Below are 22050 nucleotides of genomic sequence, written 5' to 3'. Positions count from 1 at the left end.
TTTGCAGCCTGGGAGATGCTGAGGGAGACTGATGTGTCCTTGCCCTACATCTGTCACTGTTTAGCCTCCAGTTGGGTAGACAGGTACATAGGATTGATTCAGGGCATTCTATACTGTTCTCACCATCTTAGTATAATCTAATGTGGTTCCACTGTCAGGTTATTGCTAATGCAGCCTGACTTTGAGAGAATTTACAGTCTGGCTAGCTGGATGTTATCCTTCCTTCTTGCAATTCCCAATAGTAATCTCTTATCTCAATATTATACTATGAAAATCCACTAGATTGGCAACAATAAAATGAATAATGTGTTATTAACAGCAATTATTCTGTAATTTATCTGTAGTCCTCTGCTATGCTCTATTTGATACTTATTTTTTCTGACCTAACCTTTTGCTCACTGTTTTCCTTGCTTGAGTGAAAACATCCTTAAAGACTTTTTCTTGTCTTTAGCAGAGAAAGAGGGACTGATCAGGGAACAGCTTTCACTGGCATATTTGTTGTAACTGTTTTAGAGTCTGTAACATATGTGGAAATAATATCTAAACCAATCCCACTAATAATAGGGTCTCCTGTAAAACCAAAGTAGGCAAGATCCATGATACATTGAACAGATGTGAAAAATAGGCAATGTATCACAGAACATAATCTGCCACAGAGTATCAGGGCAAGCTCAATAAAACAACTGGGACAAATGTAAGAGTTGGTGCTGGGTACTGCTGATTTGTCAGGGAGCGCAGCACAGTAGGAACAGATCTGTGGAGTGAAACAACTGAACTAAATTACTAATGTAGACACTCACCATGACCAAACAGAAGAAGCAGAGCAACAACAAAAAAGAGAGAGAGAAAGAGAGAGAGAGAATATATTAACTCTAAAATTAAATAGCAAAATTATTTCAGCATGTAATGAGGCATTTGCTTCTCTGGATGAGAGAACGCCTTGTTGCAGTGACTTCATTAAAAGAAAGTAGCAAATGCACAGTAGCTCAGTGGTACTTCAGGACATCTTAGAATCATCTCAGGCTATGTTGGTTAGATTTTCTGCCACATGCCATGAAATCAGGAATGTATTGGAATCAGAAAAATAAAATAAAATAAAATAAAATAAAATAAACCCATACAAATAGGTTTCAGGTGCATTGTCAACAGAAGAAAAGGGAAAAATGAAGCCATTTAATGAATTTGATATTGGGGAACATGATTCCAATTTCCTAAAAACAAATAAAAATCAACAACACCCCAGAACAACCATCAGCCTCTAATTCAATTCTCTATTCCACGGAGTCTTATATTTCATTTACAACCTTGGCCTGTGAGAAGCTTCCCACATTGCCTAAGCGATGTGTTTACCATCTGTCATCTATTTGTTTTGTTCTTCTGCAGAAAAGCATGGACAGTAGTCTCTCCTTTTTGTTTGTTTGGTTTTATCATTTGAATACAAGCTACTGTACACTTAGGGGAGAACTGAAGGTGCCAGGAATCATGGCTGTCTGTAGTTCTTTAGGAAACACATTCAGATAAGCTCCTGAGAAAGTTCTGTGCATTGGAAAAGAAAAAAAAAAAAAAGGAAGGAAGGAAGGAAGGAAGAAAGGAAGGAAGGGAGGAAGGGAGGAAGGGAGGGAGGAAAAACAAAAAACAAAAATCCAACAAACAAACAAACAAATTACTGCTGGGCATTTTTTGAGCTGCATTAGTAAAAAACTTATGGTTTTGTAGGTGGATAGATATCTGTACACATATTACAAGGGGAGGGGGAATTGTAGAAGTTTGTGGGAAACCAGAGAACTAAAGGCAGTCTGTAGTTCAGCAGTGACCACTTTTTCCCTTCATCCTGATTCACCTTGTGCTTTTCTTCTTGGTTTGCTGCTTCCTCAAGGCTGAAAATAGGGATGATGGCACTGCAGTGAATTTCTCATACCTATCTTCAAGAAGACTCATTTAGCTCATCTCCATTTGCTAATCTTCTTCAGCAGCCACACCAGGCAACCAAAGCAGCAGTGAGACTAGTGGGGAAGGCACAGAAGGGAAATGAGAATAACCAGGTGCTCGAGGCACTCGCTGACCAGCTGCATGCAACCAGCATTTCCAGCCCTAGAAACAAGAAGTGAGAGGTGGGTCTGGATCATGCTGTGAATCTCGAATGAGCAATAGCTGCCACCGAGCTTTTAGATGAAGAAGGGCATGCTCTGTGAGTTTCCGTGCTGAAATCACTCCAGCTCTCCAGCTTGTAAATGCTGAAAGAAGAGCTCCCTCCATGGAGCAGAGAGTGACGTCCAACCTAGTCACCTTGGAGAACTGGATAACCACAAAACTCTGGAGCTTCTCCCTCGTGCAGTATGCCACAACATCGAACACGTTCGCTAAGCTTTACCACATCACTTATGTTGTGCCCCCCTTCCCTGTGCCATGCTGCTTTGTTTTTGTGAGCTGGCAGGAAATGGAAACTTTGCGTAGGATTTCCACAGCTGCCTAGTCAGTAACATGACAAACCACAATAGACTTCATAAAGACTAATCCTTGCCGTGACAATACTGCAGTAGCCAACTCACATTTGTTCTGCAGTTGCCACTGCTGTCATTTATTCCCCTCTGAAAAGCATTGCTGTGGCCCTCCTGAGGATATTACACAAACACCTGTTTCGTCGGTGCTACAGAGTGCATTTACCTACCTATCAAAGAAGCATGAGGGAAGAGTAGCGCGAAAAGAAAAACCTGTTACACGTCTTCTGAAGAAGAGAATCTAAACTCAGTGTTTAGCAACACTGAGCCAAGCAGGTTCCAATCACATTTTCATATTTACACTTAGTATTTAGCAATATAATCATGTGGCTTATGACTAGCTCTGCTGGCACCATTTTGGAGTCCTGCTATTAATACTTTATGTGACAGGCATTAAAATTAACTGTGAAAGTATTTCTACAGAAGCACTAGTGCCTGTGCCAAAAAACACATGATGGAGGACCTAATCAGCTGGAATGTGTTTTGCTTGCTGTATGTGAGTCTTTCCTAGCTTAGTAGATTTGGAAGAGTAGATTTTCCACATCAGAAAGTTTGCTGTGGCTTCACAGCGTCTTTGTGAATTCTCATTCACAGCTGAAGGTTGTAATTTTTGCTGTGCAACTTTCAAAACTAAATCTGCAATTTGCTGAAGGACTGTGAGCTCACACAAACAGCAAAGCAGCTTAAAATCCTTGCCTCAGTCACATGAACTGTAGCTGTTGTTATTTTCAAGTTTCACATATCTCACTTTTCTGTCCATCCTCAAAGGAAGTGCAAGTTCTTCTTCTGTTTATCAGCAAATGTATATGCTAGATCCTAGCTGTGTTTTATAAAATGTTTTGTTCTTCCTTTTGTGAGTAAAAATTTCTGCCAACGAGTGAGGCAATTTTTGGATTAGAAGAAATAAGCAATACTGGAAGGCAATAAAAAAGAAGGGACAAATTTGTTAATATAAGGTTCTGGTAGCAACTGATTTGTCATGTGATACTTAATATAATTCCCTTTTCAACTCCTTGTCCTCCCCACAATCTTTACTCCCTTGAGCCAAAGAGCACCACTGTGCAAAATTGTCCTGGTATTATGAACTGTTCTTGTCCTCCCCTGTTGCATTTCCACTTCTTTGTGCTCTGTCCAAATACAGCTCCTGGTTACGTTGCTGTGTCAGGAACAGTCTCATTAGTGGTAGCTGAAGCACCGGTGAGAAGGAAAACAACACCAAGAAGCATGCAACCCGGCTATAAAGGTTTCCCATGGCAGCTTGTTTCGTACATTCTGTGAGACCTTGACTGCAAGAAAGCTTTGTAGCAGTGTGACTTAGCAGTTCCCTTTTTTTTTTTTTCCTTCATCTTTTAGTCATCTTTTCATAAATGCACTCTAAATTTGTCCTAGAAAACCTGCCTGTTGAAGTGGCAGTTAGGCAAAAATTGGAAAATGATTTTTCTTTACTTTAAAAGAAACACCTAGCATATGGGAAGCTGCGTGTGTGCAAAGACTTGTCAGTTACTCTAATGTAATTCCTGCATTAAAGAGCTACAGATGTCAAGGATATTGTTACTTCTTGGCCAGTTTTTGGAACTGTTTGAACAAACAAGTAAGTCCTTGCATTATATCTTTGAACTTGAATCCTGAAACAGGTCACTAGTCCTGTAAGGTAAACATATATTAATTCCCTTTTTCTTTAGTAGTGTGACAGTCTTGATGTATTTGTTTTTTTTTTCTTTTCTTGTTTTTTTTTTTTTTTTTCCTATCAGATTACTCCTTGAAATGTAATATGCTGTTGTCAGAATAGGGGAGTGCAAATAGATCTGAGATTCACTACTAACCTGAGAAAGGAGATGAGATTATATACCCTCATTTCTGTAAAACTGAGTTTCAGCTGTCCTCATCACCTGCACTAACACCCAAAGGGGCACCTTCACTACTGCTGTGGAGGTCACAGTCAATCCAAATCAAGCCCATCTGGAATGGAGAGCAGGGTTTACTGGCAATACCTGCCCAGTGGTGGGTGGGTATGAAGTGTCTGCAACACCTGTGATTTATAGGGAAAACAGGAGAAATGCAATCTGCCTTCAGACATGGGAAGTCACTGATCCTCGTGTGGCAGTGTGGGGCTCCTTCTGTCTCAGAAGCTATCTAGTAAACAAATGCCAAAGAGATCTCTTGTGCATTTAATCCTGTTTTGCTAAACAGGGCTTTCACTTTGTAAATGTAGGCCAGTGCCTAGAAACATTGATCAGAGGTCTTCTGCATCTTAAATAATCAATTTTTTACCTGTTAATTTTCTCATCTTATTGTGAAATGGCCTCAGTGAAGCATCATGACAAAAATCTTACAGATTATTTGTTCACTGCTAACATTGGAGTGATTTATGTGTGAGCAGAGAGAGTGAAGAGAGATAAAGGAGGCAAAATGAGCCTTTGACACTCAAGAAGTGATGGCAGGTATGTGATGAGTGGTGCAGTGTATGCTGAATCCTAAGGAACACCTATGAGCATCGTAAATTGAGTGGAAGAGCTACATGTTGGGCTGAGCTGGTGCATAATTGGAACCCTGGAATGTATTTGTGCACTCTGCAGCAGCCTTATGGAAATATGTGGACTTGGCAAAAGCAGTCAGTAGTGTGAAATAATTATGAAATACTTGAAAGCCCCAGGTAAAAAACCTCTTCAGAATTGGCAGGCGTCAATGGGTCATTAATAATTTTGTTATTTCCTTCTTTATATGGTGTGCTGTTGTAAATCCCTGGTGGAAAATCCAGTGAGGCAGCCAGGGGAGAATGCAATCAGCAATCCAAGCAATAAGAACAAAAAGAAGAATGGCACTTACAAATTTTCCTACAAACTCTGCAGTCCTTTCCAATTCCAATCTGATAAAAAGGATTTAGCTGAGTAGCTTGGCTGGGTGAAGTGTAGTTTTACAAGTCTAGCACAAAGCACCAATACATTTGACTTGGTGGATGTATAAGCTCTAACAATAATGTTCAGCAAATTCAATTCTTTAATCATGACCATAAGAACTAAATGTTTGTAATGTTCTCAGGATGTGTAGAGAGTAATTACATCGGATTTTAATAAGACTTGCTGTGAATTGTTGACCAATGATTCACTATAGGGGAAAAATTAATTAAATTTTAATGTGAAAAGTTATTGTTAATTAAAAGTTGCATGAAAAACAGCCATAAAAAGTAGAGAAGGTGGACAGGTTTTGAAATACTAAAAGTGCATATGAAGAAAGGGAATAAGATACCCTTTTTTTGGCTTGGATTTTACCCTACAAGGTATATACCCAAATAAATGTATCCATGTGCAAATTCTCTTCTCCTCCCACAAAAAATGTGTTGCAGGTGGATGCACACTCTGTGACAGATGATAATTTGCACCCAGACGTGTAGAAATGAGGATGGTCTTTGATATCAGTGGATGGGTCAGATGCGGGAAGGATGCTTACTTACACTTTGCCTCTGTGGAGCTTACAAAGAGAAAGACTGTGCCAGCTGAGGACTGGTATGGAAACACAGCCAACTGGATGATGCTACTGGATGACACTGATGTTACTACAGCCTCAAGTCATATTACAGTCTTAAGATGTACTACGGCCCATGCCCCCTGCCAGCTATGCCTGTGCCTTCATCCATGTCTCCCATCCCCTGGGCAGACTCTGCGTTTTCACAGTGGCCTTTTACAGGGGTTAAAAACCCTCCAGTTATATGGATGCTGAAGAGAAAATCCCAGAAAGAAACTTAGATGTAGATCTCAAAAGTGGCTTAAATATAGTTTATGTTTCTAAATGGAAAATTGCAGCTGCAGGCTCCCCATGCATAAGAATCTGTTTTGAGCATGACCAGAACACATAGGAAGTGGGGTCAAGCAGTACAGAACCCACTGCATATGCAGAACTGGTCAGGACCTATTCTTTCTCCCAGCTCTGAGAGGTTTGCTTAGAGGCTGGTGCACTCTTGCAGCAGGATCTGATTAACATTAGCACATGATGGAGTAATAACTTGGTTTTCTTCCAGATTTTTAGGAAGAAGAAGAGGAGGAATTTCATGCAGAGATTTTGAATTGAGTGGGAGCATTTTTATGAATCTTGTTCTTAGGCACCAGTTTTCCCTATGCATTGTGTTGTCCTTTAGTCGGAGTTGTGGACTAGGCTTGGAGGACCAAGCACCACAAGTAATGTAACATCACCCCTATGACAATGAAGACTTCGTTAGACTCCAGAACTTAGCACTTTCTTCCATAACAACACTATGAGAGGTCACCAGGGTCTCATGTTGGGATGTCTCACCAGTGCTCCTTTTAGAGACTGTGTTCTCCATTCAGTGTAGAGATTCATGGGTCTTAATCACTTCATCATACATGTCTCATTCAGATCATTATAATGAAATCAGCAGGGTTAAACCACGCATTACAAAGTGCTTTTCCTTAATCATCAGTTTATCCAAAGGGCTGACAAGTGAGCTATAGCAGTGGATAATCCAATGCCCATTTTTCCCTCAAGGATTACGATTTATTTACTTGTAACTGACAAGCATCTACTATCTCATTTTGACGGTATTTGTGTGAATTAAATTTTAAAAGCTTCCTCATTATATGGTAAACTCCTATGAAATCATCTTCTTAAACTTTCAAATGAATGCAGCTGTATATCTGTAGAGTAAGCTTAAGGAAACTCTGTTCAGTGGTCTAAAATATATTGGAATATAACATATTATTTGTGGTGTAAATTCTGTACAGTAAAATATAATTCACTTATCTCTATCAGTGGCCGAAAGTGGTCTTATAGTTGTAGTCTAGATACTGAGATTCATTTTTCCAAACAAAAAAAAGCCTGAATTTCTTCCTAATGCTCAATATTTCTTAAAGGGCAAATACATAATCAAAATTAAGTCACGATTTTAATTTAGCATTGTGAACACAGTACTTGCAGTTCTAAAAGTAACCCATGTGGAGCTTTAAAAGGAAACCTACAGAATCCTGTGTCTCTTGATTGTTGAAAGCATCACTAAATATTAAATCAATACATATATATATATAAACCTTTCAAAGAGCAGTTTGTATGCCATTTTTTTTGTAGCCCCATGAATATGTTCCAGATAAAATGTCAATATTAGGATCTTTTTTAGTATATAAAATGGTCAAAAGTTATGTTTGTTATTCAACATTCCGAACACAGTGACCTGAGTCAAACAAGCATAACTGCACCAAAAAATTATAACACTAACCAAAAGTAATAATATATTGTATCATTATTTTATTGCCTAAATCACAGCAGCATGTGACTATTATAAAGCACAACTGAAAGATAAAATTAGCTGTGAAAGCTATCTCATAAAGAATGACCATGACTACCAACATATAACCGAAAATGCAGAGAGCTTGGTTTTCATTAGGCTTTTGATAGAAATAAAATATTTGAAGGTAAATTATTTCTAATACTGCAATTCCTTCATATATAATTAATCAAAAAAAAAAGAAAGAGAAAGAAAGGAAGAAAGGAAGAAAGGAAGAAAGGAAGAAAGGAAGAAAGGAAGAAAGGAAGAAAGGAAGAAAGGAAGAAAGGAAGAAAGAAGAAAGGAAGAAAGGAAGGAAGGAAGGAAGAAAGAAAGAAGAAAAGCACTTGCACAAAATATAATGATGGATCCCTAATCAGTATACACTGGCTTGCAGCAATGCAAGTGCATGCTTTCGCTCCCAGGAGAGGCTGCCAGCTCACTCACATGCAGAGCTACCCATCAAAGCACTGCAGTGTCAAAACAAAGCTTCAGAGCACATGACCCCCCAGGCTCTGCCTTCTCCCATCCCTTGCATACTTGCTATGTGGAGGCAAGAAGCTCATTGGTGGTACATGACATTGGGGCCCCATCTGTGAATGAGGTCTTTCTCATCATGGCAATGAAGGTTGCACTGCATCCTCTGGGGTGCCCAGTTGTCCTGTGCGAGGAGATGCAACATTTTCTCTAGTATAGATGTCAAGGCACAAGTATGTAAAATGGAGGCGTTGCAAGTTACTCTGGAATTTATGGAAGACAGAAGAGGGTATATATGTCTTTTTTGTAATATTTTAAGATTAGCTTTAGACATTCTTGTGTTCTTGAACAGTGCGGGATCTTGAACCCAATCCTTTCTCTTTTTGCCTGATTCTATACAAATCAGCTGTACCTGTTCTTCACTGGTAAAGAACTGTCAGCCACTGCACATATTTTTGTCATAATTCTGCATTTTGTTGTAATCATACTTCTTAATTTGACAAGTACCTAAACATCTACAGTCTATTCACTCATCCTGTGCCTATAATCAATAATTCATTCTCTGAATAACTCCATAAAAATGACAAGGATGATGAATATTTTCTTTCTCTCTCAGTTTAAAATAAAATCCATATTAGTTTCATCAACAGGCAATTATTAATGTACCTTACTTAACCAAGAATTGATTTGATTCTGACAAGTTCTTAATGTCTTTAAATTGTGGTAAATAATTGCTCTCCATATTCAGCAGTTTAGTATACCAACATAAGCTAATCTTATTTTAATGGAAGATGTAGTTGTAAAACCTTGCAGAATATTGGGTAAAAGCCTTCAATTGCTGACAGACATTTCTTTTGCTTTAATGCTTGTGCTGGCCTGGGTGTATGGACAGCTACAGCAATAAATGGAAGCTAAACAAAGCTTGGGGGTTGAAACTCAGAAGCAAAATCAAGCTACAGATTCTTAGGTTCTGACTCACGTTTAATATATATGAAACGTCTCATACTTGTTTCTATTTTTATTTCCTAATAATCTGAACATTGTTATATAAATGCTTACCTTTTAGAAGTCCTCATGGGTTTGGCATATCTATTAATAATTCAGGTGTTTGAGAGCCTGTCAGTGGCATTAGCTTGTCATAAAATTGGTACCTTTTATCCTATGCATGTAGCTGTATTACATATACCTCATATGTATAGGACAAGGTCTTCTGTAGATATTTAGCTCAATTGTTTAGGATTCTTTGTTTAATGCCTTCCCTCTTAAAAACCTGTGAAACACACAGGAAAATGCTAGTAACAATTACAGAATTAGGAGCTGTCAGGAGGATATGACTTATATGAAATGTAAAACAGGGAATAACTTAAGGAATATGAATTGTTCAGAAAATTCAGCCCATTTAAAGATCTCATGGCTTTTTATTTCACTATTATTTTCCCTTTTTGAATGATGTATTGCCCCTATTTTTCTGAATCCCCATTTGGCTGTCCACTTTTGGACTTCTGAGTAAGGGATAGTGAGACTAAATACTTAAGATCAAGAATGAACTACATTTGACTGAGATACAAGTCCTGGGACTCCTAAATCAAATGTGGTTTTGTCTACAGGTCTGTCCCAGTCTTTTTCAAAGGCATCTTTTCTATCTTTCCTGATAGAAGAAAGGTCTGCCTTTTGATGCCAAATATCTCTAATAAGTAACAAGACATATTGTGAAGCACTGGGCTCACAGGTGTGAGATGAAAAACTCTGGAATAAGGAAACTAGAACTTGTTAATGTTTTCTGTTTGTATGGATGACATTAAGCCATCATAAGACCTCAGGGAAATAATGATGATAAAAAAAAATAAAATAAAAATCCTGTTTCAAATTTACAGAATAGGTAGTGAAGTGCTGCATGGATTTAGTAATTTGTTTATTTAAAATGGCACTGCAAACATGAATTTCAGCAATCCTGCTGGAGCAAATTGTACTAAAGTGGGCTACAAGCATTGTTTAGGCCCCAGACATAAGCCTCTTCCCAGTAGGACAGCTTACACAAGTCTGCTGGAAAAATGCTTGTATTCAACAACAAATCTAAATTCATGTTGAGTAGTAAACCTTGGTATAGTCTGAAATGACGAACAAACAGTTACTTGCAAAGCACGTATTGTAGAAATATCCTATAAGGATACAGGAGCTCACATTAATCATGTGAGCTAGGACAATGGGTGACCTTTTCTAATAAGAAATGAAGCATCTAAAGCAGCCATTAAATCTCGCAGCAGCCCTATTTACTGTACGTCTGTGGCATTCATCATCGCACGATGTAAAAGTCTTCAGACTGCCAACATTTGCCAATCATCCTTCTCCAAGGGGAAAATTGTTCGGAAGCTTTTAGAGCACTGCTCCCCAAATTCTGGCAATGCCAAGGCCATTACAGCTTCTTTTCAGTCTTATAATGAACAGAGAGCAGCTGTTGAGCTAGCAAGGTTAACAAACCTTGGAAAAGCATTAGTACTAATTCATTTTTAGCACTTTTCTAAGCATGAAAGTTGAAAATGACTGTCTGACATGGGTCAACCACTTTTCCAGAAGCTGAATCTGCAAAGTCATAGATAAGATATCTAGGCTTTGGCTTTCAGTAAAAATTCTTGCAGATCTAATTCATGAAGAGTTTTTAATAATCAGAGGCTGTACTGAGATGCAGTCACAACTTTAAGCTTTGCAGTTGAGTTTTAAACTCAGGACAGAGTTGATAATTAGAAATGCTGCTGAATAAAGATCGAGTAATTCAGTGGCTGGGGAATGTGTTTTCTTGTTGGGTGCATGAGTTCTCATTGTCACTTTGAAAACTTGGACATCTACTACTCCTCTAAGACCTTGTTTCACTGGCATATTTCTTGTAGCTAACCTATTAAGATTTTCTGCTTTTCAAATTTGCCTCAGGCCTTCTCAGCTTCACAGAAAAAGCAGCAGATCAGTCAGCAGTCTTGGAACCATTCATGTTTTTCCTTGCTTTCTTTTCTTCCTTGGTGGTTTGCCCAGTTGCTAACTGATAACCCCAGCTTCTAATTAAGGAGACATCACTTTGACACCAGTACCCTCCACAGCCCCAGACATGTCTTGCTGTACATTACCAAAGAGTAGCTAGCTGGTGGCAGGCTAGGTTTTGCAACGTTTGGCTTCACTGAGTGCTGGTGAAGTATCATGTTGGTTTAGGTGTAAAGAGAGCCCTTTGCCACTGTTGGATGGCCTGTTTACAGCCACAGGCAGATGAGACCTCAGTGTTATCGCAGTTTTAGCTTACCTGGCATTTGAGGCAGTTGACTTCCTGAGAGACTTGGGAGAGTGGGGAGATCTTGTCCTTTCAAAATGCCTTCTTTCATTTCTCTCTGGCAAGTCTGAAACTGTTTACTAGGAACTTCCTCCACCTCCTCTCCCAGTAGCTCTCACCTGGAAAACTTCTGCTAAACGCCACAATTCTTCATCTCAGTGAGCATATCTGTAATACCGTGTCACAGAAAATAATGTCCATTTATAGTGTCTTAAATGTCAAATATGAGTGATTCTTAATGCGGTGAAAAATGGGATTTGAGATGAAAAGGGCCTGGTTCAAAGCAAAGAAATAAGAGTTGTAATTATAAAAAAAAAAGGGGGACATCACTTTGATGAGAGGAAAAAGCTGCAGGCATTGCCTCATAGGTGGACTGCTGTTATTCCTTGTTTAAGTTATAGTACTGGATTCAGTCTCAAGTTTTGCTCCATTTTTGGATGTTTATTATAGTCACTGTAAGGAATGCCTGTGGATAGCTAAGAAACACAGCTTTGGAGGTGAACCAAGATTCTGTAATCCAAGTTTTGGTTTTCTGTGATATGGATTATTGCAATCCTTTCTCCTTGGATGTACCAAAATAACCCCTGTGAAAGCTTAGCTGGTCTATGATGCAGCTGCACATCTTCCAAACAAGGCAGCTAGGAGAGCTATCAGTCCACTTCTCCTTTGCTTTTCTTGGCACCCAATGCAGTTTCTGCTTAGACTGAATGTGGTTTTCTTCAGTTTTGAATCCAAGAACAGAATAGGTCCTGGTTATATCAGTGTCCACCTGTTTTCCTGTGGATTTTTGTGTCAGGGACCAGGAACCATTCTGGATTCACTCATTTTGAATGTCTGTGGACAAAACTGAATTTATCTTTAAAAATTGAGCTGACACTGTGAAAACACAGAGCAAGATGTGACATCCATTGCTCAATGTTAGCCCCTCTAACAGATTGCTAACATGTATGGAAATGGCTTCAAGTGAAAATCTTCACCTATTTAACAGTATGTAACATAGTGTGAAATATTGCAAAGAGTTCAATGAGCTTGTAAGTTTAGGGCAAGTGTGAAGAGTTCGTGAGTTATGCATACTGCTCGAGAAGTTCACATGCAAGAAATAAGATGTTTTGGTCCAGGAACTCCTGAAAAATCCAGACCTCCAATTATGAAAGAAATGAACTATCAGTGACTGTCAGGGTGCATGCATCATCCCTGCCCACCCCATCCTGGAAGGACCACAGGCAGCTGGCATGGTTTTCCTTCCTGGGAACCACTGCTGCTGCTTCCCCACCCTGCCCGTCTGCAAGCCCTTGTGCTTAAGAGTGACTGCAGGGAGATGGCAAGATCAGGGTTTTCCCTCTTATCCCACTGCACATCTATAAAGCCAAAGTCCTCTGTCAAGAGAAGTCTGAGAGAAGATGGACAAGAATCAACAGATGCTTTCCATCAACACCACCTTTGATAACATTTCCAGTGGTGGCAATAACAATTAATTGAAATGAGTGTGTGTAAATACTGACTGCAGTCTGCAAAATTTATAACTAATTGACTGAAAAGTTTGCTTTTGGCCAAATTTGAAGACTTGGATTCAGGTGTCTTTGATTCATACATTTATTTTTTTATTCAATTATAGTGTGGAATTACAGTTTAGGGACTTCCTGCTTGCATTTTCCTCTGTGGTTCAGAAATCCCAACTGAACAAGCTCTGTTGCAATTCCCCTTGGGCAGGTATTTCACAAAGGGAAATATAACTTCTGATCATTGTTATAATTCCAATAAGAAATCAGTTGCATAAAGGAGAACAGCTAGCTGACTCTAGCGATGTAGCTTTGTTTCAAGACTTCTAAATAAAAATGTTTGGTTTCTGCGTGACCTTTTTTACACCAAAATCTAACTTGCTGGCAGATCATGCATCATAAGCACTTTCAGTTAGGAAGTGGGAAAATGTTTTCCAGACATCTGAAGTTTTACAGACCTCTGCTGCTTTGGGTGAAGAGTGACAAATAACACTACACATCAAAAGCATATTTACATTTCAGACCCAATTCTCTTTGGCTTTTTTTCTCTCTGTCCAAAATACAAACAAATAAACAACAACAACAAAACAAGAAACAAACAAACAAAACAAAATAAAGCAATTCCTGCCACAAGCACAGGACAGCAGAATAGGAAAGGCAATCAAAGAAAGCCTTTACAAGGACAGCGTTGCAGAGGCAGACAATAGTAGTGATATAGAAAATATCATTCCTTATGAAAGATTCACACACGGCATCCATGCACTCCTCACTTTACCAGCCATGTTCTCTGCCTGTCCTTGAACATTTGTGAGTATTGTGAATTTATGAGAAGCTCAAACTTTGAACCACACACAGAAAGTTATTCATATGTCCATACATAGGATTGCTCAGTGTCATCTTTCACTATGAATATGTATATTTTCAGTTTCTACTGGATTTGGCCATAGAGAGGTACTATTTCTAAGCACAGCATTTTCTTATTTTGTAAGAAAATAGTGGGAAAGCTCAGTGTGAGTAACTGTATGTTTAGTTGTGCATTCTTATAGTACATGCAGAAGGCATCTTTCCTCCAAATACCATTCTACGGAACAATTGCTCTTTGGACATTTATGCAAGGAATTTTTACATTTGAAGAAACTGTATTTAAATAAAGATTTGAAAGGAGAAAAAGATTTTTGTTTTGCTCTTTTTGTTTTGATTTGTTTTATTTTAAACACATCTTTGTTTTAAAAATATTCTTATAGCATGATCTCTTTTTAGCACTTAAAGGAGCTAACCTTAGCCATCAGTTTCACTGTAAAGGTATCATTTTTCTTCTGACAAGCACTTGAGCATCCTAACCTATAATTCACCCAAATATGTAAGGCATTAACTCTCTTTGGCAGCTCAATCCATTAAAGACAATAAAGAATTTGGATCAATTAATACATTCTTTTGACAGACACAGTAATGAAATTGCTACTTTCATTCTATTTGCCCTTTGACGTATGAGCCCAGATCAATCCCAAGCTAGTATAAGGGTCTACTTTTACGTCTTCTCTCTAGCAGTGACTGGGCATTCACTGCATTTTTCAATGATGTCACTGAGACTATTTATATAATATAAATCCGTGACATATATTATTATTTCCAGAATTGTTCCTTATTTCTATTTGTAAAAATGTACCATTTCACACCCTTTGGATATGAAAGTGGTACCAGCCTCAAGGCAAGGAGTGGTGTGACATAGTCTTTCCCCTCTTGGTAGCAGAGATCTTTGAAGATTCTGTGGCACAGAATTTTGACAGGGGCTGTTTATGGGTACCTGACTAACCCAGGTACCCATCAACTGAGTTTCTTAGAGTAGAGAAATAGAGAACTTCATCAGGCATGATGTAAAATGATTTGGCACTGCATCTGGTTTACTGGGCCTCCCTGGTATCCCTCTCTCCTCTGTTTTATGGGCATCAATCATAGCTGGATGCAACAGCAGTACAGAGTAGCACTCATATTAGCTGTATTTTTTACAGATGACACATATGAGTATTTTTAATAATGTATTTCTTTTCACTTCTGTCATAGCCTCTTATCATTCTAGATCCTGGATCTGAATTAAAATGGTCTTTAAACTCAAGTCATAGGGGACAGGAGGAGTTGGAGACCTGGCAAATGATTTATAAACACCTACTGTTGTCTTTGTTGAGATACAGTACATATTTATCTATACTTCTCTCCTTCTTCCCTGAATTGCTGTGCCTCATGCACTAGAACTTGGCTTTAGAGGAGTGTGGGCTTTTTCTGCTGTTTTAGGCTTCTGCTGTGTTGTTTTATTGTAGTTGTAAAGGGTCAGATACCTTGTTTTATCTTGGATTTTTGTCAAGCCCAATTGAAAATGTAAGGCTTAATGAAGTGTTGAGAAGGGGAAAAGATTCAAATTAATACATGTTCTTTTCAGCTGATGTCATTGCCAAGAATTTAGAAGTTTCTCAAATTTTCTTTTAATATAAGTAAGTAGTTATCCAAGGTCATTCCCATATTGATATGGCACAGCCATATCAATATCATTGATATGTCACTATCATTGATAGTGACAGCCATTTTAGCAACAACTAAATTTGTGACATCTTTTTAACTTCTTCAGTTATGCTGATAGCCACTTTGAAAGAGAAATTATCATACAGAAGTTATTTGTGGTCTACCTCAAAGCTAGGTTTTAGTAGCCTAAAGCAGGAAAAGGTAAATGTACTGCTAATGAGCAAGTGTGTGGATGACACAATATAGGGAGGCACAAGGATAAGCAGCACACAGTGGGGGAACAGAATGTAAAAGACAAATGTAAAAGACCTTGAGATCTAAAGGAAGTGAAATGAGATCAAAGATAACTAAGAATTGTATCACTAATTGTAACAGTATCTAAGATTAAAGTTATAGAAATCAGATCAGGATCTGCTATGGTGAGATATGGCTGTGAAGAAAACATACATAAGGTATATGTATTGGGCACATTATTTCTGTCAGAGAGAATATAAAACATGATCCTGTTGTGCAAGACCCTGGCACAGTTCATCTGAAAAGCTGTGCACAGTACTAATTTCCTACAAGAAGTGTGAAAACTCCAACAGGTTCAGAGGAAATTTACCAGTGTGACCTAGTGTCCAGATCCTACATTTTCAAGTCTCTATTTTGCAAGGGTACCATGTCGGATACAGACAAAACTGAGAAGGTATATCATTGTTCATATACCACAGAAGTAAATTATGAGAAGAAAGAAAAGTTATCTAAGGTAGCAGACAATTCTGGCATGGTTTCCTGCAGATGAAATTCAGACCAGAAATTAGTAGAAACTGGCTTCTTGTAAGAGATAATGAGGTCTGGTACAGACTTCTATTAAGCATAAGGATAAAAGAAAAGAGAGAACTGCTCTGAAAATAATTTTTACTAGCTTTAAGAAAAGAGTTACAAGGTGAGGTTTTATCTGGCAGCTGATAATTGCAATTAACAAACTAGATCTGGTCACTCCCATTTTCTGTATTCTTAAAATCTTCTTGCACTTAAATACATTATCTTGGTTCTTGTATAAAATAAGCTGAGCCTATTTGCATCTGCATTCACACTAAGAGTGAAGTGTAATCATACTTGTGGTACAGATGCTTTAAGCACAGCAATAACTAGTTTGCAGAGCAGACCCTCAGGAGTTATTAAAGTTTGTTTAAAGACTTCCTTTCAGCAATAGGAGTCTCCCTAGTCCTTTCTCTTTTCCTGACAGAAGTTAATATTTATTGAAAAGAACAGGTTAAAAACAAACAAACAAACATATATATGTATATACACTATATTTGCTTTTAGACTTCAGACACATTCAGACTTTTACTGTAGGTATGTGTGATTCATTCTACGTGGAAACCAAGGCAGTTACAAATGTTTAAGTGGAATCAGAGTAAGCTGTTAAAATTCTTATTTATTCTTCCTGTTTTGTATTTTTCTCAAAGCATAAATTAAGTGACATTCTGAATGAGACTATATAATGCTGCTCTTTGTCTGTGAAAAGACATTCCTCATGTTTTGTACAGTGGCTCAGAAAGCCTAATACCTGATGCATTATCCTTATTTCACTATGAGGATGTACATTATAAAATGGTTTTAGGTTGATCTTCAGAATAATTCTACATAGAAACAGCATTAATGAACTGTCTACCATCTTTATCTGTCATTGTTAATACTTTTCCCACACAGTTCTTGACTTCCCATCTGGCATTTCAGTATCATAAACATACTTTGCTCTTCATAATACTGCTTGCATATCTTCATATATATTGTACATTTCAGATAACAGGATACTTACACCTTCCTCTTCAAAGAGCATTTTAATGGATTACAGAAAGTCTCTCAAAGCCACTGGAGTCCTGCCAGCATCTTTTAATGAATGAAGGGCCCTGTCTCACTGTCTACTGAACTTCTGGACACATCTGCATTTTTACATTTTACACTGAGAAGAGACAGCTGAGTATGTTAGCAGTACTGTATTTGTCAGCAAGAAATCCCAAATACACCAGCCTGCTGGCACCAGAAGCTGGATTTAGACAATGGCCCAGTAAGGATGGATTTAAAAGACAGCAGAAGAAATCCTTTTTCCTGTATTTGTTAACTGGTTGCTTGACTGCATTTCAATACACAGATTTCAACTGAGAGTGAAATTTAAAACATCTTGATTATATTTGTCCTGAAAATACCATTTCATTTCCTTCAATGCTTCTTTATTTAGAACCAGTGTAAATCTTGAAACAGGATTCTTTGCACAGATGCAAACATATCTCTGGAATGGAAATAAGTGTGGAAATAATCACACATTTTGATATGTATGGATGAACGTAGCACAAGTATGACTTACAACCCATGTGTACATTTGGAAAACTGTTTTTCTTAGATATCAAGAGACACTGTAACTGTCTCCTGGGAGGCTGTGTGATCATACATGAAAAATGGAGTTTTCTAACACTCGTTCTAAAAAACCCCATCTTGTGTCTGAGATGAGTGAGACAAAAGTTGACCCATAGTTTCAATACTGGGTTTTTGAAGCACATCATTGTCTGAAGAGAAAGCACTGCCATCTTTCTCACTGAATATTTGGGCATGTCATTAAGAAAATCCTTGCTATATTGCACCCTCAGTGGTTTTGTAAGCTGAGGAAACTACATAAAGCATTCTAGAAACTGTTTATGAAATGTAAGGGAATGGGTAGCAGAGACAGGATCTTGAGACTGATTATGGTCTGGTATGGGCTTAAATTCTGGGTTGTAGGAGAAAGTCAGGAAAAAATATATGAGGAAAAATAGCCTCTGAAGAAGCAGGTGCTTCTGCTGGAGTATTAGAGCAGGAGCCTGACCCAAGTGCGACCTGGCCCAGAGTTTTCACCTGGCTTCAAAATTAATAAAGTAACTGACCAGACTGGTCTAATAATTTTATGAAGTGTGTGGTGTCCTCTACTGGTGAACCAAAATGTTACATGGACATTTGCACATTCTTAATTGTTACAACTCTAGATATTTCCAAGAAAGCCTGGCTTTTCTTTATTATTATTATTATTATTATTATTATTATTATTTTTACAATCCACAAACCAGAGTTTGAGGTTCTGTCATGCTTGTTATTTCTCCCATAAGGTAAATGTAGTGGTCCATTATTTTATTGCTACTAGTCCAAGGGGTTCTATTTCCTCAACTTGATTTGGGTTTCACATATATCTGGCCAAAAAGGTGGACACTCTTTTTTATTTTTTTTTTTTTGTGTGGTGCACAGAAATCAGATCCTTGAATTATTTCAGAGTACATCTGATATTCCCATGCCTAGCAGAGAATGCCACACTTGTTGCATTTTTATGTGTTCTGATAGATCATGAAGATAATGTAGTAAAGACTGATTTCAGATATTTCCTAAATTATTCTTTTATTGCAAAGAATTTGTGTCTTGCTAGTATGAATTCATTTTGTACTGCTTACCTGGGCATCTCTTGTAAGAAGACGATTTCATATTCAGGTAGTTCTTACATGGTCTATCATAATTTATTATCAATGAAGCAATAGTTAATGGGCATTTAAGAGGAGGTTACTGCTTGTGCTCAAATTCTATTAACACTTTATTTGTTCCTTCATTGCTAATTAATTTGCTATATCTTCACAGAGATCTACTATAATGCAGTAGAAGTTTAGCCATAACTTCTAAATTAAATAACGGGAGATTAAATAAGCTGTTGATTTTTCCTTCTCTGATAGGGCTAACTTGCAATAAAGTAGTAGCTTTTAATTTTATTTTAGAAGAGCAGTATAAATGTAAGCAGTATAAATAAAGGACTGACAAAATGAATGACAGGTGTGACATGAGACAGGGGACCAGAAGTAGAGCTTGTTAACTTGTCTACTCTTGCAGAACTGGTTGAAGTACGGGGGTTTTCTAAGGCATTTCCTTGAGTCTTTCAAGGTCTAAGATTTCAGAATTCACACTCTGTTAACACTAGTCACTGTGGCCTCATGAAAGACATACAGGTCTGGGTCTCATTTTCCTACTATACAAAACAAAAGTTGGAGCTGATAATAGATACTTCTTCGTAAAATTTTGAGATTTGTGAAAAGCATTCCAATAGGATAGTGTAGTCTTACACAAAAATTGACTCATTTTCTACCATCTACACTTGGTAGAAAAAGTATTTTCTTATAATTCTTTGCATATGTCTGCATATAATCAAAATTATATACAAAATATTATATATTTTTTACATATAAGCCTGTCTCTATGTTCTCAATACACTGACTTACTATCATATGTTTATTCACTTGCCTGCATGCTGCATTCATGTTGTTTTGAAGTTTCTTTTTATTTAGAAATATTAGAGCTTCAATTCAAACATTACTATCCCAGCATTGTAGAAGGAAGGGAGAGCATAAAGGAAGGCTTGAACTACTTTTCACCAATAGCTTGACTGGAATATTGAGCCCTGGCCACTTGCTTTATAGGAGCTTCCTGGGTATATGGAAGCTCAGATGAATCAATTACAGGTCATTGTTTGAATTCCAATTATTTGCATCCATGTCCAGAAGGCAATTAAATGGCATTCTGGTGACCTGGATACTAGCTTTAAAATATATGACTTTTCCTTCACAATCTCTCTTCTCCTACAGTGTCTCCCTTTTTTTTTTTTGCCCAGTCATGCCTAACACTGCCCTGGGAAACTAAGCTTCACATCAGCCATGCTACGGAGAAGGGTCTGGATCAGATGGTGTACAGACATCTCTCCAGAGTGATATTTTTTTGGTGGCAATTTTGTTGACAAAAGAAACAAAACGATGACAGAGCTGGGAAATTATGTGTCTCAAGGAGATGATGATTTGAATCACTAGTCATCAGCTTAAGCAACATCAAATTCATTTATAGCAGTCTCCAGCCATTTCATAGGCTGCTATGTTGCCAGTTGCTCAGCTCTTCCAGATGGCTTGTGTTTTCTGTTCTCATGGCACTGTCCTCTCTTCAATATATGGTGCCCATAACAAGACCTGCCATCATGGCAGGTTCTCCTTCTCCCATCTTTTCTGGAGAGGAGAAGGATGGACAGTTGGCAATGCCCTGTTGTGATACAGGGAGCTGGAAGTGTGAGTATGCTTGTGTAAGCTTTCATAAGTAGATATCTTCCTTGAGTAATTTCCTAACATGCAAGGTCAGGACAATAGTCCTGAAAAAATGAAACGCTCCCTGCTGTGAGAGCTGATCATCACCGTCGGTCATAGTAGTGTCAGTGAAAATATTCCAGCTCCTTTGGTGTGGTTGTCAGTCTCTGTTCAGCTTCCAGAACCAAATGTAAGTTTGTATTGGCAGCATGCCCTACCACAGATTCCTTCCCAGGAGGCAAGTCTTGTTAGTGTTTAACAAAGACACCTTTTCACAGTTTCAAAAATTCTAGTTTACAATTAATATTTATGTTTGTAACCAAAGCACAGATAATCTGGAGTTCCAGGACTGTATTACTGCAATAGGGGTACTTGTCCCTTGCCTTCAGTCTTCCTACTCCTCTTGCTTTCTTTCTGCCTGCTCTGAGGCTCATCCAGCCCCTCTGTGGGCCAGTGCTTCTTGCTAGAGATAACAGTAAAGTCTTGAGTGGCTTTTTGCTGACAGTGAATTGACTCATCAGAAGATGGGCCAGTTACTAGCTTCAGTTCAAGGGAAGTAGAGTCACCAGGTCTGGTCGAAGAGCAGGAGGACATCATTCTGATTAATCCAGCTGGGGAAATCTCACCCTGAGCTGTGTCTCCTATTTCAGCAATGGTTTTGTCAAATTTGGTGACAGGGCTGGGAAAGTCTAGGAACAGCAAGTATCTAATGCAGTCCAAATTGTTTTTGATGATGTTTTTTCTTTCACAGTCTACAGCCTGTGCCATTTCAAAAGCTGATGGAGGTTTCTGTTGTAACCTGTGCCTTGTTCTAGCATGAAGAATAACAGGTTAACAATGAAAAGACTGTATTATTCCACGCAAGAAAAACAAGGTAGTTGAATACAGAGCTGAATTTTTCCTCCCTTTTGCATTCCAACATTGTTCCTTCTCAAGAAGAGGTGATAGAAAACAGTGTTTAGCTTGATTTCCTCTGAAAAAAATGAAACCAAACCTGTCACAGAAGAATAACTCAGTGCAATACTGATAATAATGAGGATGCTCTGAAGAGCAGAAGTCTCTCAATCACAACATGGTCCCAACTGAACAGCATTTTAACAGATACTGCATTGTGAATTGTCTTGAGAAAAGCCTTCTGGCCAAAACATTGACATTCACAAGCAGCTGCTGTACTCAGAGAATGTAGGTTTTAATTATCTTGGGTAAAACAATCAGTTGGGAGTGCAAGGTAAGTTAGACTCCTGAATATTACTGATCACCTGGAAAATCACAATGAATGTATCCTTTTCTTCTCAATCTACCTTTCAGCCTGCAGCTCATTCCCTAGGCTGTAACAAATGCATTATGTTTTGCTTAG

The 22050-nt window shown here is 38.1% G+C and overlaps 1 long non-coding RNA gene across 1 annotated transcript in view; it reads left to right on the top strand.

The window, feature by feature from the left end:
* Positions 1-3555: 3555 nt before the first annotated feature.
* The window catches only part of LOC136790172 (uncharacterized), a 105650-nt gene continuing 87155 nt past the window's right edge, over positions 3556-22050 (top strand). Inside the window, exon 1 of the long non-coding RNA XR_010829653.1 lies at positions 3556-4089. This is a non-coding gene — a long non-coding RNA (uncharacterized lncRNA). The remainder of the gene's footprint in view (positions 4090-22050) is intronic.

Source organism: Anser cygnoides, chromosome 2, assembly GCF_040182565.1.
Source record: "Anser cygnoides isolate HZ-2024a breed goose chromosome 2, Taihu_goose_T2T_genome, whole genome shotgun sequence".
NCBI classification, from domain to species: Eukaryota; Metazoa; Chordata; class Aves; order Anseriformes; family Anatidae; genus Anser; species Anser cygnoides.
The sequence above is the reverse complement of the archived record's forward strand: the minus strand, read 5'-3'. Positions and strand labels throughout refer to the sequence as shown.